We start from the raw sequence: 13323 nt of genomic DNA on the forward strand, positions 1-13323 counted from the left end.
ATTAATTCAGCATACGCTAGGACACACAACGTGCCAAGGGAAATACATGTTAAATTTCTTAGAAAGACTACAAGAGATTAGGTCTTAGGAGCTCAAAGGGTGGGACCACTAAAATATAAACACAAAGAAATAGCCATTCTTAAACAGATTTCAAAGAAAGTAAGAGATAAGAGGAAGAAATATTCCTCTTTAGCAAAGAAATTATATAATAAAGGAATCTGGTTCTGATGGTTATTGCCAGAAGGAATGCTGATTTTTCTGGGAGGGCAGCGGAATTAGAATCAACACAGATGTGGAGGCGGAGGCCTTCATTAAAAAACATAGTGCCCTCCTAGATGAAACAGGGGACAGTACACAAGATATGAAGGAGGGAGGGGCTGTGGCTATGCCAGCAGACAGGGGGGAGGATGCAACATTCAGAAGACCCAGGTCACAAAAATGAGTTGAAACATTATTTCAATTGTTGTTATAATGTAATTTTTGGAAGTGATTCAAAAGATGATTGAATATATTGATGATTGAATGTAAAATCAAAAGCTGCCAATGTTTATTCAAATTTTGATGGTTTTTTTTCTTCTTTTTTGTAAACGTTGTGAGATTTGGGGGGATTTCTACCTCCCGCATGATGTAGCTGTCAAAATTTTCTATACCTATTTACCCTTTTCCTTAAAACATTTGTAAAAACCAATAAAAATTTTACAATATTAAAAAAAAAAGAAAACGAAGCAATTCTTTATGAGAACTGACTTAAGGGTTTAAGAGGGAACATAATTTTCTCTTGGATCGAGGAGGAGAAACCCCCTGATCAAAATTCAGTCCATATGCTCGTGTGAAGTTATATGGTAGGGATTCCCAAAGACCAAAATGAAGTTTTGGGGTTTAAACCTTTAATAGCCATGTTATTCTTTGGAGGATGGAGGACATGCAGGGCCTTCAGCTCCTCCCCTTTCTTAAGAAGCCTCTCTGTCTGTAGCTCCTGCACAGCCTCTGCCATGGTGATTTCCCGACTGATGGGGACAGAGGAGGGCTACCTCCATGGATGATGCTTTCCCTCCTCCCCTCTTCTGGCATCAGAGGTTGGAGCCAGGAAACAGGCCTGCTGCCTTTGGCTCCCCTCCTGGGATGGGGACTTTGACCAGGACAGTCTCACCAGTCTAATTTGACTGACAGAGTTAGCTTGGATGAATAAGGGTTTTTTGATACCTCCAAAAAGAAATATTGTACCCCCAAAAAAGAAGAAAAAGTTACGTGGAGATTTATTTATTTATTTATTTATTATTTATTTATTTATTTATTTATTTATTTATTTATTTATTTATTATTTATATACTGCATGCTTTGACTAGAGGTGACTCTAGATGGCTAACAATCGGGAAAAAACTAGATCAAATGTGCAACATCAAAATGAAAAAAAAATATCAATAACATTGAGTTTTATAGTTTGATCACTTGCTTTCTGATGTATTACACACACCAAATGTATTGCATGTAACATTTGTTCCTGTCCCCCATAAATAGACTTAAACCCACCTGAATAAACCTGTGAGTTTTAAGTTAAAGAGTATTGTAAGCAGTAAACCTGCCACTTGGAGAATGTTCTCTACTGTAGAATCCATGTTTTCCATTGTGGAAGCCTCAAATGTCATCGATGTCTTTTATTGTTTGATCACTTGCTATATTGCAAATGTATGTATCATGTGTTTCTCTACCCTATAAAAAGACTTGACTCCTTTCCCCCTTTGATAAATGCTTTTTGCTTGGCTTAAATTACCTGGTGATTTGTATTTTCAGGTGGGCAAAGAAGCCACGTAGCAAAGGTTAAAGTATCTCTTCAAGGATCACATTCTAATCATCTCATTATTAGGTTATCAGGAGCCAAATGAGATGGGACGACCTGTTATCAGAATGGATGGTCACCTTATGCTTTGCCAGTTGCTCTGTTGTATTCTGGAATCTGAGTGGACACCTCAAGGTCAACTGAGATCAACCAGGTTCTCCAACCTTTCCCAATGTCCACCTGGGTTGCAATCTCAATGACATCTATTTAAACCTAAGGATGAGTTGGGATGCTGTGTTGTACCTGCTCTCAACTGGGGAGGCCAACATTCCTAACTACAGTTATGTCCATCTCATTCTACAGCATTCTTCCCATGTTGTAGGTCCCAATAAGAAGAGGTGAATGACTGTAAATAAGGAGAAACTAAGCATTTCCTGGGCTGAAGTTTTCATCTGCAAGAGGAGAAAATGCTTGCTTCTCCAAAACAACTACCATCTTTATAATAATTTTATTTCTCTGTGAAAAAGGCAGCTGACACTATGGAATGCTATTAATGTGATATTTCCATCCTCTGTTTCAGAAGAAAAAAAAATCAGTGACATTCAGTACCTTTCTGTTTCTATTAAACAAGTTGTAGATAAATCATTTAACTTTTCTAATTGCCAAAAACCAATTTTCAGAGAAAGGCTGGACAAGATGGCTGCAGAAAAATGACTTGGATTCTCTCCCAGGAAGAGATTGAAAGAATCTTGTCCCTAAGGACCACATTTAAAGTAATGGAATTTTTAGAGACCAACCATCAACTATATATTTCTGGTGTATCAACAAGATTCCCATTGCACAAGAGTCATGTTTAAAAAAAAACCGGATGTGGCATCTCAGGCCTCAGGTAGGCTAAGGGTACTGGATAGACATGGTGTCTTAAGGATCCCAAAAAGCTCAGTGGGTATTAGGTAATTTTACTATACAAGGTTGGGGACAATATTTAAATACACTTTATATATTTCAAGCAATATTTATACTTATGTGTGGGGAGCAGTTTGTACCATTTTTAAGATGTGGGTGTTGCTAAATTAAGATTTCAAATTCCTCTGTCTCATATATCTACATTTCTTCTTGTTGTAAGTTGCTCTTTTGTATTCAGGTCTGGCTTCAGGGTGATAATGTAGCACTTGGGGATGAAGATGCAGACCAGCAGACCAGCACTGGAGGCCAAGATGGAGAAGACCTGCACAGCCACCATGTATTTCCCTTTGGTGCTCAGGTAGGTGGGCACAAAAGTCACCCAGACACTGCAGAAGACCAGCATGCTGAAGGTGATCAGCTTGGCTTCATTGAAGGCCCCAGGGAGATTCCTGGCCAGAAAAGCCACTGTGAAACAGATGGAAGCCAGAAATCCCAAGTAGCCGAGTGTGATATAGAAAATGAAAACAGAGCCTTCATTGCATTGCAGGATGATCGCTCCAGAGTGGGAGTAGAGGTCAGAGTCAGGGAATGGGGGAGAAACTCCCAACCAGATGGAGCAGATGATAATTTGGACACTAGAACAAGAAAGGATGATGGAGTTGGCCAAGCTCTTCCCCAACCATCTCTTCACTTGGTTTCCTGGTTTTGTGGCCAGGAAAGCCAGCACCACTGTGATTGTCTTGGCCAAGAGAGAAGAAACTGCAAATGAGAAAATGATGCTGAACACTGTTTGTCGGAGAAGGCAGGTGGCTTTCCTTGGTTGACCAATGAAGAGAAGAGGAGACAAGAAGCAAAGCAGGAGGGAGGCCAGGAGGATGTAAGAGAGGTCCCGGTTGTTGGCTTTGACAATGGGAGTTTCTTGGTATTTAATGAAGATGATTAAAACAAGGCCTGTGGTTAGGAAGAAGAATAGAGCGATGGAGACCAGGATGATGCCCAGATATTCTTCATAAGACAGGAAGGTTATAACTCTGGGGATACATTGAACTCGATTCTCATTTGGGCATTTGTCATCCGGACACTTGATGCATTTTTCTGTATCTGAGAAATCCAAAACATATATATTTTAGCATATTTGACTTTCCAAGGGCGACCTTCTTGCACCAAACCTCATAGCAGAAGAATTTCCTAAGATGCATTTCCTAACATTTCCATACAAAGAAACTAAGAAGGATATCATTTTCAAAAAAGAAGTTTTCTCTGAAAATAATAAAGCTTGCCCGTCTTAACTCTTCCCAGTCCTTCTTTCAATATCTTTTTGGTATGCGTCTTTTTTTGATAAGAAATACAATAAGGAAGAAAACACTTGCATTTCAAGGCATCATTTCACTCAAATTCCCATGTAAATGCTCTGGATATGCTCCATTCCATAGAGGCCTGCCCTTTTCTTTGGTGTCACCCACCTTCCTGAGTGGAGATGGTCCCCTCCGGACAAGGTACACAGTCATAGCAGCAAACTGGCTCTCCTTCTCGAGCCTTCTTGACAACTCCAGGCTGACATTTTTCCACACATCGGGACTCAGGCAGAGACTAAGCAGAAAAACAAGGAATGCCAAAGGAAATGTGTTAGGATTTATCATCCATGGAACATGGAGGTAGAGAAAAACATTAGCCAAGTTGTCTAATGGTTTCACTTTGGTAAATATGAAATCACTGACTGATTTCAAACAGATATAGGTGATATAACTATAACTGTATAAGACCCTCTGTGAGGGAAAGAGGTGGTTAAGTATGAAGCATTGATAAATAAACTAAGCAATTGACTAAGGCAGAGATGTCACACTCCCAGCCTCTGTCACCTGCTGGCCACACCCACACCTGGTTTAGTGAAGGGGGAAAAGTCCTGATATATCACATGATGCAGCCGTGATGACATGAGTTTGAATTAATAATATTAACATATTAATTTTCAATATAAGACTTTTGCATTTAACAAAGTCTGGAGGAATGCAATTGAAGAACGATTTAAGAGTTAAGCAGCAACCATTGGATTCCTCCTGATGACCGTATTAACATCAATTCCTCCACTCTTCCTACACCCATAATGTTAAAGTATGATGATCTACTCATATTAAATTTTAGAATAAAATGTATTGTAAACATTTTTTATTCTATTCTATTTATTAAAATAGAACAGCACTGTGATGAAAAGAGAAACCTCAGATTTGGAAGTTTTTATTTTGGGTTAGAGCAAAGGTTCTTTCCTTTGAAAGTAGCCCAAAACCAACTTTCAATTAAGACATCAAAGAAAATTCCTTACAAATGAGATCTGTCAACCTTAAAGGAGATGTTCATTGTTTAATTATATATTTATTTCTTCAGCTCACTGGTAAACTAGGAATAAATTCTGCCCACGTTCTAGAACTGGAGTGAAGGGTAAGTTGCTGCACATGGGACATGAGTAAGAGCCCATTGTCAGAAGGAGATATTTTAGAGACCCAGCTAGCTATAGCCAAGAAAAGATCCTTTCTGTTGAAGAACTACACTTAGGTAAAACCAACTGGCATCTAGAAACAGTTGAAGAGCTATTATTCTACCCGGTAGAATTTCTACTTCCCACATTTAATTTCTAAGGATAATTCTCAAGGAAACTCATTCATTTTAGGGAGTAGACTTAGTCTACTTGAAATGGGTTCTCAGGCTATCGGGGGGGGGGGGGGGGAGAGAAAAGGCACAAATATTTCACCCACTTTGTTGAGCAACTTTAGACGTGACAGACTATCTTTGTTGATAATAAGTCTCTGTCTTTCAAAATCCCCCAGTTTTTCTATGATGGGATCCTCTTTGGGGAGAACTAATAAGCTTGCAATGGCCAGATGTGCTGCTACATCTCCATTTTGGTCCAAGTAGATTTTACAAGGGGAAAAATTGAACAATTCATTTGTCTCCACAAATGGATGAAACTATAATGGAAACATGGAGGAATGTTTAAAGCTGAGCCCTTGGCTTCTTTTTTTTTTATAAAAAGTTTTATTTTTCCCTTTCAAATTCATTCACAAATATACATTCCTATAATTGCTATTAACATTTATCTATTCATCATTAATCTTTATTGTTATTTTCTTACAAATATATAGAATGCAGTTTGGGTCACTTTCATGCCACCCCATGCGTCCAGCTTATTTTGCAATAACCTTGCTCCTTCCATCTTCTCAACCTCCCTTCTCTGCCTTCTTCTTTCCTCCCCTCCTTCCTTCCTTCTTCTTCCCCTCTCTTTCCCCCACTCCTTCTCTCTTCTCCTCCTTCTTACCCTCTTTCCTTCTCTTAATTCTCCTCCCTTACTTCTTCTGCTTTACCCTGTCTTCCTTTCCCTCCTCATCCTCCCTCCTTTCCGTTGTTGCCCTTGCTTATTTACTTTCTCTGATGGGTTCTCGGGGTGGTGTTTCAGTGATCCCAACTTTATATTTACATACAAATAATTTTATCTGTTACATTTTATTTCTAATAATAATTCCACTTGTATCATTTTTTAACTTGTATACTTGCATTTCAATACTTTCCTATTCCCCCCAAATTTAATAATGTATCATCAGAGTTCTTTATTTTACACTTTGTTCCTTCATCTTTCTATTTGTATTTCTTTTCTAGCCAATTGTAAAATCGCCCCCATGTCCTGTAGAACACTGATTCCTCTTTGTCCTTTATTCTCAATGTCAACCTGTTCATTTCTGTGCAATCTAATGTCTTGTTTATCATCTCTCCTTCTGATGGTATTTTATCTGTTTTCCAATTTTGTGTGAATACAATTCTAGCTGCTCTTATTATCTGTACAATCAGATATGAATCTTCTTTACTAAATTTCTCTGGTAGAATACCCAATAAGAATACCTCTGTCTAAAGTCTATGGGCTGGTGTATCATTTTCTTTAACCATATTTGTATTTTAGTTTAATAGCTTTTTGCGTCTCTGCATGTCCACCACATATGATAATATGATCCTGGCAATTGATGACACTTCCAACATTTGGCTGATTTATCCTTAAACATTTTTGCTAATCTTTCAGGTGGCATGTGCCATCTATTAAACATTTTATACAAATTCTCTTTATATGCTGTTGCCATTGTTAATTTACAGTTGCTTTCCCATAATTGTTGCCAGTTTTCTAGTTCTATTGTGTATCCAATTTTTTGCCCATCTTATCATTGTTTCTTTAACCTCTTCTTCTTCTAAGATTATTCAAAGTAAGTAGCTATACATTTTTGATCATTTTTTCATCTATTCCCATGAGTATCTTATCTAGTTCTGATTTCTCCATGTTAAAAACGTACTCTTTAACATCCTTCTCATATCTTGTTTATATTTGCATTTGTTTAAACCATCCTATATCAATCCCTTGTTCTTCTAATCCTTTCTTCTGTTTTAATTCTCCCCTTGCTGTCAATATATCTTTATATCTAATGACATTTCTCATACTACTAATGTCCGGGTGTGTCAAAACTTCCACTGTTGAAAGCCACATTGGTATTTTCGTATTTTCTTTCACTTTTTCCCATACTGTGAATAAACCATTTTTTACCTAATGTCTCTGAAAATAACTATGTATGCTATTTTTCCCATACCACAAAAATGTTTAACAACCCAGTTGCATATTGCTTCCCTCCAAAGACAATAACCACATATTTCTCGATAATATCCATTCTTTTATCCACGTTAAAGCTGCTGCTTAATAGTATAACTCCCGATTTGGTAAACCAAATCCACCTCTAGTTCTTGAATCTTGCAACATTTTTATGCTACTTCTTGCTTTCTTTCCTTGCCAAATATATTTTCCAATTATTTAATTTAATTTTTCAAAGTACTTTTTCCCAGTTTTATTGGTATTATTTGAAACAAAAATAATATTCTTGATAGTATATTCATCTTAATTACCATTATTCTTCCCATTAATGATAACTGTAAGTTTTTCCATTTATCTACATTCATTTCAGTTTGATTTCTTAATTTATAGTAATTATCTTCCTTGATAGTTACACACCTTGAAGTCAGCTGTATCCCCAAATATTTCACTTTCTTTACTATTTGAATATCTAATTTCTCCATTATTTATCTTTTCTGTTTTTCTGTTATATTTTTCACTAGATGTTTTGTTTTATCTTTATTAATTTTCAATCCAGCTACTTCTCCATACTCTTCTATTTGCTCAAGTAGTTTTGGACCTTTTTTTATTGGACCTTCCATAATAAATACTAAGTCATCCGTGAATGCTTGCAATTTATATTCTTCTTTCTTAACTTTCAGTCCTTTTATATCTTTGTCTTGCCTTATCTTTCTATTCAAAACATCTAGTGTCAGTATAAATAATAGTGGAGATAGCAGGAATCCTTGCCTGGTCCCTTTTCTAATAGGTCCCTTTTCTGTCATATCCCCATTTACCATTACTTTAGCCTGTTGCTCTTTATAAATTGTTTTAACCATATTTATGAATCCCTCCCCCAAATCCCTCATTTGCAATGGATTATCATAAATGGTCAATTTACATTATCAAAAGATTTCTGTGCATCCAAAAATAACAATGCCATTTGTTTCCCTGGGTGTGCTTCATAATATTCTAATGCATTCAATATAATCCACATATTGTCTCTAATCTGTCTCTTGGGTAAAAAAAAACACATTTTGATCTGAGTGTATAAATTCACTTAACAATCTTTTGAGTCTTTCCGCCATTATAAATGCAAAGATTTTGTAATCCACATTTAATTAAAAAATTGGACTATAGTTCTTTATTTGCTGCAAGTCTGTTTCTTCTTTTGGGATAAGAGTTATATAAGCCTCCGGCCAAGAATCCAGTATTTTTGCTTTCAATAACAGTTCATTGAATACTTCTAGCATGATGTTGTTTAACACATCTTGTACTGTTTTGCAAAATTCTGCTGTTAAACCATCCAGACCTGGTGTTTTCCCTTTTTTTGGTCCTTTTATTGCTTCTATTACTTCCATCATTGTTATTCTCTCTTCTAGTGCCTTTTAAAAAATTTCTGGAATCTTAGGTATTTCAACCTTCTCTAGATGCTGTTTTATCTTTTCCTCTGCCACTGTGTCTTGCTGGTATAATTCCTTATAACATTTTTCTACTTTTTTTTCCTTTTCTTCCTTTTGATAACAAATATTCCCTTCTTGGTCTGATAATTGATTAAGGATTTTTTTTCTTTCACTTTTTTCATCTTGTATGCCAACCATCATCCACCAACCATTATTTTCTAGGTCCATCAAATTTTTAATTTTAGCATTTTGTGGGTTTCTTTGTAGTTCTATTTCCAGGCTCCTGTGGTCCTCCTCTATTTTCTTTTGTGTTTGTCTGTTTTGTTTGCTTCTTTGTCTCAGATAAGTCATTACTAGTCCTTTAGTATATGCCTTGCTGGTATCCCACACATTCTGTAGGGATGTGTACTCCTACTTATTGTCTTTTTAAAAAATCAATTCTTTTTCCATATATTCCTGAAATTCTTTTTGATTTAATAGATTTTGATTTAATGTCCACACTATTTTTTTTTCTCTGACCTTTCCACGTCATTATTATTGGATTGTGGTCTGCCCATATACTTGTTTCTATATCAATTTTTTGTGTTTTAGCAATTAGATCTGTTGTTGCCCAAATCATATCGATTCTTGACCATGCCCTATGTCTGTTTGAGTAAAATGTATATTGTTTTCTCTCAATTGTCTTCTTCTCCTTCTTCTTGTAGACTTAATTCATCCATCATTGTAAAGAATGTTTTAAGCAGTGTTCTCCTTAACTTCTTTTTCGACTTTGTAGTTTTATAATCCAAATCATTATTTACTATCGCATTAAAGTCCCTTAATATGCATATTTCTTCAAATTAATATTCTAGTATCTTTTTGTGGTGTTTTCCATAAAATCCTTCTTGATTCTCATTTGGTGCATATATCACCACCATCAATATTTTTTTTATTCTTCATCATTATTTCCGCTATCAGTATTCTTCTTTCTTCATCTTCAAATATTTGCTTTGATTGTATTGACTTTTTGATATATAGTGCCACACCATTTTTGCTTTGATCAGCAACTGTCATATATAGCTTCCCCAATTTGAGATAATCCAAATATTTTTGTGTTGCTTTTTAATATGTATTTCTTGCAGGCATATTATATCTAATTTCAATATCTCTAATTTATTAAATGTCCTCTTTCTTTTTATGCTCGAATTTAGTCTATTTATGTTTAATGAGATTATTTTTATTTCTTCTTCCATGTCTTAGTTATTTGTAGTTTTAGTTGATCTAGTCAGTCTCATCTCCATTTGTTCTTTTATCTCTTTTGCTCTTGCTTCTTCTCTTAATGCTCTTTCTTCTTGTTATTTAGGGTTAGGGTTCTCTTCTTGTAGTTTTCTTCCTCTTTCCTCTCTCTATCTCTCTTCTTCTTGTGGTCCAAAGTATTGTTCATAAAATAACTCTCTCTTCTGTACTGTATCCAGCCTATGTCTTCATTCCTGCCAAGTTACTAGTATTCCTTTTGGTATTAACCATCTGAAATTAACTCATTTTTTTATATCTCTGTTCTCAGTGTTTTCTTAAATCTTACATGTATCTCTCTGGGTAATTTATTTCTTATAGTGTATCTTGTATGGACCCTGTAAATTTCATCAATCCAACTGGCCAGCTGACTTCAGCCTTCTTTTGAGGCCATTTTTCACTCCGGAGGCTTCCCTGAAGCCTCCAAAGTGAAAAAAAATGGCCCTTAGGGCAAACTGGAAGTTCAGTAATGGACTTCCAGTTTGCACGTAGGACCGTTTTCACCCTGTTCATGTCCATGTTTATACTTATACCTCTTATCTTGTATATTTTCAACAACTAAATAAATACAAATACAAAATACAAACAAGAGGTGGAACAGTTTCAGAACTGAGCAAGTAAAGCAGGGAAATTCAGTCCCCCTTCATTGATTATCTTAATGCAAAGAGGAAGCAAGCATAAAAAGAAAAGCTTTAATTGGGACCCCTCTAGAGGGGAGCAATTAGGCTAGATTGTCTAAGGTGCCCCTTCAATTTTATAAAGGTAAAACTGTATGATGCTAATCACAAACAAAGAAACTTGTATAAAAAATTATTTAAAATAAACAGATCCTTTTAAAATTAGCAGTGTTTAATATCAAAATTAATCTATCATAGTCCTGTCTCTTTGGAACATTGTGCTCTGAGTGGTTGAATTGGTAAAATCTGTTGCCGTTTTATAGTAGAAGGAAGTTGAGATGGTTCCCCTCCTTCTCTTTTGGATTCCTCCTCCAAAGGAACTAAATTTGATGGATGCTTAAAGGAAACCCTTACCTGCCATGGCTGCAGCCTTACAGCCTCCGACTTCTCTTTACCCTCTTTCCTTATCCTGGATCTGGAGGAATATGCAGCCTTCAAGATATGTGCCAGTGACCTAATGACACTATCTGAATAGACGGCATTTATCATTTTGATCCTGTTCGATCCTGATTGGGACTTCAGTGTCACTTTCTGGGAGCATCTTCTCCGGCCTTTGACAGAAAACACGTGCTTTGAAAAAGAACAGGAAAAACACTGAGCTTCAAACTGGGGATCCAGAAAGAAATAAGGTTCAAAGACATCATTTTCTGGCCTTTCTTTTAGCACAAATGTAAAGGCCCAAATGCTATGCACGTATCTCAGAAGTCTGTGCTTTTTCAATGAATATATTGACAAAGTTGTGGTGATCCAGATTTTCCCTTCAATGGGTCCAGGCAAACGCATAAGCGTTAAATGGAAAGGAAGAATTCTGTGAAAACGGGACTCAAATTCTATGAAGTGAACAAAGACATAGACTTGTCTCCACTTAGAGAGGGCATCCCTGAGGGGTTTTGTATATCCGGTTGTTGAGAATCGTTGTGACATAACAATACAAATTCCTTTCTTGACAAGCATAGGAGTAAAAGTCTTCATGAAATTCTCTCCCTTCTCTGTGTCTGAAGCAAAGAGGCCAATCAAGGTCCATCTGAAATGGAGAAGCAATTGGACCATTCCAGGATACTGGAACCCTTCTTTGGGGAACATCAGATGTAAAAAAGGGAATTGCATTTTATCACTTGGAGTCACTGAAGAAGGAAAAAAACTGATCTGAAACAGGAACGAAGAAAACTGTGTTATAATTGGTGTCACATTGAATCCAAAATATGAGCTTTTAATAAATCCATCGTTGTTCTGACATACAAAAAATAGGTTATTGTTGATTAACCATTAGACCATATAAGATACCAATTAATAAACACAGAATAGTGATAATGCTGTATATATAAAGGGAGTAGGAGAAACAAATTATGTGAAAAGAAATAAGAATAAAATGCAAATTATATTTATTTACCCCTACAATTTCCACAATCAGATCAACATTTGCCAATTTCAACTGAATTCTTTTTTTTCCAATAAAGGTTCTTCTTATATGTAATTTTTGAATTCTGACCACAGAGAATATATGTTGTTTAAAAAGTAATCCCAATAGATCATGCTACTAATATGGCCTAAGGTACTGATCTCTCTCTTTCTTTTACAACTGACATTGAAATAATAAAAGACCATTTTCTATCTCTGGAGCTTAACAAATACAACTCTGTTCATTACAAGAGACTTGGTTGTATCTTCCATGTTTATCCATAAGATAGTTTGATATTTCTGCATTTCAGTACTTGGTGATTTGGAAACTCTGTTTGTAGCAGTGCTTCTATTTCAATATGCTAAACATACTGAGGATGGTTTTATCTTTCTCTGCTTTGTTATCCAAGATTCTATGTGCAACAATATTTTTATTTATAATTTGTCAACTGTCAATTCTGAGAGGTTATTACTTATACATTTGTCTGTTCCAAAAAGAGAGAATTTGGGAAGTTTGTCAGACTCCATAACTATATTCCTTGATTTTAGGCAAAAAATAGAATTGTATACATTCTAAAATCAACTCACAAAGCAGCAGCTGAAGTCCTTTTATCGACCCCCAAGATACTTCTGAGATGCTGTGATTGGATTTTGTCTACCAGTGATATATATTTAAATCCATAACAGTACGAGGCATCCTTGGCATTATATACATTAATAAATGGGGCTGAGGAGGATGGTAGCTATGATTGTTTTAAGCAGCACATTCACTACTTCCCATTGTATATTTCATGGAAATATTATAATATTGGTTAAGATCATGAGTGAAATGTGAGCTTTCCATCAGTGCTGCACCTTCCTATTCTACAGAAGTCCCTTTGATTGAACACAGAGCCTCTCCTCGCCTTCACAACTGTGTAGCAGAGGCCCTCGAAGCAACGGGGATGGTGTCGTCTCTTTGGACTCTTGTTTCTTCTCCACTGTGTATCCCAATCCCAGCCATGACACCTACAATGGCTGTCCTGAAAACCAGCTCTTGAATTTCCATAGGAAAAATATAGTTTGGATATATTGCTGATCCCCAACCTCCCCATGCGCATTACCAGATAGAGAAACACACACAAACCTGTGGGATTTTGTAGGGGCCTCCTAATGTTGACATTTGGGTGGAGGAATCCCTGTGAGCTAGATCAAGAAGAGTCAAAATGTTGTCCTTCCTTCCGCAACTGTAGTTGGGAACATTGGCTTCTCCAG

Source organism: Natrix helvetica (genome assembly GCF_964273705.1).
Source record: "Natrix helvetica genome assembly, chromosome: 1".
NCBI lineage: Eukaryota > Metazoa > Chordata > Lepidosauria > Squamata > Natricidae > Natrix > Natrix helvetica.